Raw genomic sequence first — 7,017 nt, forward strand, 5'->3', positions numbered from 1 at the left:
CCTGATCTCAAATCTGTGGACTGACTTCCCAGCCTGACCTCGGCTCTCTCCTGTCAGTATGGACCTGCCTGGTGATCACAAAGCTAGGTCTCATCCTGACCTGTAGACTGGCTTCCTGGCCTGACCTCAGCCCTGCTCTGGCACCATGGACCTGCCTGGCAATTACTGGGCTGCGTCTGACCCTGACCTGCAGACTGACTTCTCAGCCTGACCTTGGACCTGCCTCATTGCTATGAACTTGCCTGATGATCTGGTTTGACCCTGGCTGCTACTCCTAGCCTGCCCTGCTCCCTTGTTTTAGGACAGTAGGATGGTGTCTGGTGAGGCTTCTGCTTGCTGTGGCATATCTCCCTGTCCCTTAGGGAGCAGCCAGCTCTCACTGCTCCCTGACAAGGATGAGGTACAGGTAGCAGTGTGGTCTCTGACTGGCTCCTACCAATCTAAACTAATTACAAGACTGCTAAGAAGTGGCAGTAACAATGAAGATGTTGTTAGTTCTTCCAGGAGCTGCTTTCCAAAATTAGCAGTCCTGCCTCTTCCCCAACCACAGGTACTTGTTCCCAACCCTCTTCCTTGTGCCAGCACATGTGTTTTTGCAGCAAGGCAGTAAAGCAGAACAAACAAAAGCAATGAAGTTGGTTTGTGAAGAAAACAAGGCATGGATTTACCTGGGGCAGGAACAAGCACCTAGTGTTGAGAAGGGGGGCTGACACAGCTTCAGCCTGAAGTGTTTGTGGAAGTCTGGCTGAAAGATCACCAAGGTTAGGGGTTTTACGGTGATCACGCCAGGTCTGTCTGGGATCCTGGGAATTTGTGTGATTGGCCTAGGCTGAAGTGAGCCATGGGATGTCTGCCTTTCTGTCACTTCCCAAACTAGCTCAGGCATGAAGGTGCTGCTGCAGTTACATCCTGCAACTGGCAACGTAGCTATAGCTGTGTTTGTTTTGGCCTTTCTTACATGAGTAAACATATTCATCTAGACCCAAAGGTGCTGGGCACAGGGTTTGCTTTCAGGTCATATTGAATGAGGAGGGGGTCAAAACCTAAGTGTTCTGTGCTTGACTCTGCCAACTCAGTTGTGTGAGGATCAGCCCATTTAGTACTGATTGGTTGTTCTGTGTTTTTCTACTGCCTAGTATTTCTGTTGTTCTTTTCAAATGTCATCTTCTGTCAGAATCAGCATGGAAGTAATGTCATGACTGATATGTATCTGAACTAGCAGTGTTCAGAAAAAGTTAACTTCTGAAATCTTTAACCCACTAAGTGAAATCTCCAAGAAAAAGCTCTCACCATTGACCATACTTGTAGCAGGGAATACAGTGATTAGTTGGAAACGGAGACTAAGCCATGCTCTTGATCATTAAGGTGTTCTCTCTGTATCTGGATTTAGGCATGCTGAGGAAGTTTGTGCTGCAGTTGATTACTCTGGATCTGCTTCATGTCTTTAGTATCCAGCTCTTACATTATGCTCACTTAATTTTTATTAAATGAGGAAGGAGGGTAGGTTTCCATGAGAACTGATAAAGTCAGAACTGCCCCGCAAATAAAAGGTATCTCATTACTTGTTGGATATTCACAAGAGAACATTTGCTTTCTTCTGCCATTAATATTGAGGAACCTGTTAAGGACTTAATTAAAATTATTTGCTTTGAGACTAATGTGATACATTTGCATAAAGATCATGGTTTTCTAGACACTTCTGAAGTTCCAGAATTTATCAAACATCATGGACTTATTAGGAATCATTGCAAAGGCAGTCTAAAGGGTACCAAGCAGGCATATGAAACAAACTGCCAGTGTAAGTAAAGGGCAAGTGATGAATGGTATCAAAGCTGGAAGAAAGACTAAGGATTATTTTTGTCTGGAATAGAGTCCCTGATGCTTGGTAAAGATGAAACTGTTGTACACCTTGTGAGCTATATTAAATCAGATTAAGATTAATGAGTGCCAGATTAAGCATTTTCCAGGATATTCAGCAAGGAAAGGAAGCCAAAACACCTGTTAAATGTTTTTGGTTTGTTTTTTTTCCTAAGAGCTGAAAGTGTTGAAGGAGACTGGAATGGTACTTGGAGAGACATTTTATTATTTTAACTGTTTTGCCCATCTTTCTATATCCAGCTTGATGTTTTAAAGAAAAGTGGATACAGTCATGCTGTCCTCTTTGAAGTCATAAATAATGTGAATAACACAGATGATTGACTCAGGCCTAATGGCCATTACTTAAAATATCTTCCACTTTCAGATTTGCACCTGAGTAAACCAACATGACCAATAAGAAATTCTTGGTGTTTATGAATGATCCTGCAAAGGTACAGTGAGAATTACAAAATAAAAGAACAAATGAAAGAAACTTACCTGCTGTTAGTCCACAGCAACACTATTTCCTTCTCTGGTGAGCACTTCCTCACAGTAGTTATATCATGGTTTTGGAAGCCTTTTATAATGTTTGTATCTGACATGCCACTTCCATTTGTCTGACAACAATTCTTCTTGGTTGGGATAACCCACTTGAGCACATAGTTCTGGGTTCTGTTCCTGAGTGAATCACTTAACCTCTCTGTCTTTTTCTCTTTCCATCCATAAAATTAGCATAATAATGCTAATTTATCACAGGCTATAGTTAGGCTCAATTAATGTTTGTAATGATCTCTGAGATTGCTGGATAAAACATGCTGTAAAAGTGTATTATTATTGTTATTAGAGCCTTTTGTACAGCTGCACTCTAACAAAGCATTACCATTGCTCACTAGCTTTAGTCCTAAAATTCATTGAAATTCCTAAGGACTTAATGGGATAAAACTTCCTGTTAGTGTGTCCATTTCTCTTCCTGACTCATTCATACCATCAGAAGAACAGTTTCAGTTCTGAAACATGGAAGAGCTGAGGAGTTTGTGCGACGAGGAATCATGCAATTTCCTAAGTGATCTAGGACTGAAAGCTTTTTAAACAGGGCCTCACTTAAACTGACCTCAGTTCCACCTGAACTAGTTCAGACTTCAGAGAGCTGCAATTTGTAGAACAGCTTTCTTAAAATGACGTACCTGTCTAGCTGGGAATATAAATAATCCTTAACTGTGGAAATGATGGCAGTGTAAGCAGTGGTAATAGACAAATCTCAATCTGTACTATTGGAGGAAAAGATCAGTAGTCTGGGGTTCATAGTTAATGCTCTTGGGTTTTGGTTACATATACCAGGTTAACAGTTGGAAGACAAGGCTTAAAACTCCCCTCCCATTTGTCAGAAGCAGATGAAAAATGAAGGAACAAGCTTCACAACTGGACTGGTTGGGAGAAATGGTTTGAGCAGATGTACCGGCCTCAAAGAGCAGGCCACACTTAGCAGCCTAACGGATAGCTGAGCTTGAGCAAGTAAGCTTGAAATGGATTTTTTGTCGCTTTGGGTCTACATTTGTTAGACTGTTTGGAGCTGTGAGACAGTTGTCTATACACATGGGTTTTAGGAAGTGAGATTTCTCTCATTTTATCAAATGCTAAACAGTTTTCTTGGAACTTCCAAACCATTTTGTCTTCTGCTGACATATTTCAGCTTCCTATCCCTGCTTGTTCTGGTACTTGTATTACTCAAAATTGATTTCTTACTATTTTTAGTAATGAGAAATGTGTGTTATTCTCATCCTGTCTGTTCTTCAAAATACCTGAATAGTCCCTACTCAAACTTTGGGGGAGGGGCAGGGATTAATAATTGAGAGAGACCATGTCTACAAAACCAATCCTGCTTAAAGTCACATCTTTAAGAAGTAACTTTAATCAGGAGTTTATGAAAGGAAATTTTATCCTAATTTGAAGATGTAAAATGGCTGAACTTTCTTTTGCAAAGAGTAGATTTTATGTTGACTGCTCTGAGAAACTAAATTTTTTCCCAACCTAATTCTTATTGCCTTTCTTGTCTACTCTCTAGTATTAATAAGAATGATTTGGCTAAAACGTCTGTATCTCATTAAGCCTCTTTCCATATGAAATCTTTGAGTCTGTTAAACTTTAAATTAAAAGTCTGCCCCTTAAAACTGGAGGAGAAGAAATAGATGATGTGAACATGGAAGAGCTAATCAATGTGAGGGAAGCACAAGAAAAGTGTAGGTATGGGTGTCAAGCAAGTTGTGCCATTTAGTACAGAGAAAAATAAAATTAACAAGAACAGAGTAAAAATACAATACGTAAATTCACTAATCAGGTAAATTAGCCAGGAGTGATAGGAGACAGAAACATGAAACCCTTGGCATAGTATCTGGCAGCAGTTTAGAAAGCAAATAGGGCCTTAAGAGGTATAATTAGAGAGAGAGACCATGCTCATCAGTAAGTAAAGCACTATTCAGAGAAAAAGAAAGACAAAGCCACTTGTTATGGCTATTTTGAGTGTCCTGTTACACAGAAAGTACAGAAATACAACCTGTAAAGATGAGTGCAAATATCTATAAAGGCATCACTTTCTTTAGATTCTATGGATGGATTTACAGCTTTTAAAGAAATTCTTTTAGCCATTTGTTTACAGTGAATCCCAGGTGTTCTAATCCTTAAAGATTTTATAGTTTATAGAGTACTAGACTGTAAGTGGATGTTAGAAGTGTTTCGCAAGAAAGCATGTACAGCACCTCAATATATCTTAATACATGACTTGTCTGTGATTCTTCAGCTTAGGCAAGCCCATGCTTTTTCATAAGGCGGATTCGTAACACATTGATACAATGCAGTATATCAGAATACATTTCATAATATTCAGATATTTGCTATTTTTGTAGAATGTCAGTATTTGCCTTTTATAAGAGGAATTGCCTTTAAGTGCTGCTCTGCTTTTAATTCAGTAGTGCTGAAAAACATCCCCATCTAACAGGAACAGCAGGAGTTTGAACTTGCATCTTAGACCACTTAGATATGATTTTCGATAGCCTGTTTATGTGAGTGTGGCAATTAAGAATGAAGGTATGTAAATAATGTATAGGAATAACTAAGAACGACTGTTTTCTGTCCCAGCAAATAATGGAAGAATTTGTTTAGCCATACAGAGACAAAGAAGGAATTGTGGGAAAGCCTGGGAAAACTTTCAGCACTCAGCTGATTTAGTCTGTATCCTTGGGGCAACCTGAGCTAGCTGTGTACACAAATGGAACTCCAGGGCATGTTAGCTGGATCAGGTATAGAAGTGCTTTACTTTGGCTCTAGAAAGGCAAACTGTTGAGGTTCTATCATCTGTCCTTTTTCTCCTTCCCCCGCCTTGTTTTCTACAGCCCAACAATAACTAGTTGAGGTTTTGGTATTGAAGAAAGTAGCTTCTAAGTCATGTAGTAAGCAGTAGGATTTTTGACAGAAGGCGTTTGACTAGCGAATTCATTGCTAGCCTCAATGTCTGGGTATATGGATGCTTTCCTGAACATGAATGTTAGGTAAGAGAATTTAGTTCATGATCAAGGGTGTGTTCTTCCTTTTCCAAAATAACTCTAATTTCAAACTGAGTATTCCTCAACAATGTGTTTTTTGCAATGGCACTAGTGGAATGAAGAGCCAAATATAATCGATGCAGCTAAATTCAGAGGCTGAAACAGTCATTACAAGAGCAGGTTTGTTGAAAGGCTGTAGCCAGTTCTGGTATGCACTTTTGGAAACACCCACCCTGGATTCCCAGCTGTGCTTCATGTCCCCTTGTCATTGCTTTGCAGGGATGGTATCACAGAACAGTTGACTACAGTTTCTTGAGGGCTGAGACTGAGTCTATCTTTTTTTTTCTGTATGTTCCTCGTTTACTTGACAAACAGTTAAAAAAAAAAAAAGTACTGAGGTGGGAATGAACCCAAGCGTATGTATGTCTGTTCATTCATTTATATATTATTAAGCCTAACTCCCACATCCAGGGTGTCTTCTATAGCTAGAGGGACAATTTATTCTATTGGTCCATCTTGAGCCTGTGTTGAATAAAGACAGAATTGAGCTGATCCATATAAAACTGAAAGTGTTTGTCACTTTTTTCTCAAAGTCTGCTAGTCTTCCAGATATCTACTGCTACAAGGTTGGTCCTTGGCAGAGTTCCCATTCTATCAGACTGCCCTCATGTATTTCCCTCTTAGGATGACAAGGTGGGGCAATACTTTCAGACAAAAATCAGTACAGTTTTAGGGACTTCATGTGAGTCTTTCTTTCCACACCCTATCTCCTTTTGCTTCTGCTCTCCAAATGATCAATCTGGAGGACTAGGACTTTTCCTCTAAGAAACCATATACCACAAGGTGGAGGCTGCAATACAAAGTGACATAGGGACTCCTCATTCCTTACTAATTTTGATAAACTATAGTATGTGAGGAGAGATTAGATGTTGTTGCCTTCAAGTGGTGAAAAATAGAGGAAGAGGAAGCATGTTTACAAGTAGGAAGCTTGAAAGAGGTAAAGGTTACAGCACAAATGGCCTGTGAGATCCAGCAAGGATGCTTGAAATAGCCTCACTTTAAGCTGATTGAATAAAGAACTGACAGAAGCTCATAGCATGGGCTGAGACAGTCCTGACCCAGCAGAGGCAGGGAGTTTTGAAGTCAAGAATCAAGAGAGCCAGTGCCTTGGGACTGTAACAATTTTGGCACAAACCAGGTTAGAGCTTAAATCCAAGTTCCTGACTGAGAAACATACAATATGAATGTATTTCTACCTTGAAAATTTGGGCCTACTTTGTGCAACCTACAAGTGCAATTTAAAAAATTTATTTATTTATTTACTATGCCATGTATCATGCAGCTGTAGAAGGGCCTAATATCTGGTTTCTGAACTGAAGTTATGTTGAGTCTGAAGCAAAATCATTGCAAGTCTGAGCCTGGAAAATTATTACTAAGCACTGAAAATGGCCCATTAAGGCAAGAGGTATGCATAAAGGTTTGGACAAGCTCACTCCCCTGTTCACTTTGAGATGTTTATTCCTCTGCTTCGTTCACTGCCAGCAGGCTTTTAGTATTTCCTAAATAGCACAACCCAAAACACCTTGCTGTGTCTCTCCCAGAACAGTACTTCTCTGGGAGAATG

Source organism: Haliaeetus albicilla, chromosome 9 (genome assembly GCF_947461875.1).
Source record: "Haliaeetus albicilla chromosome 9, bHalAlb1.1, whole genome shotgun sequence".
NCBI classification, from domain to species: Eukaryota; Metazoa; Chordata; class Aves; order Accipitriformes; family Accipitridae; genus Haliaeetus; species Haliaeetus albicilla.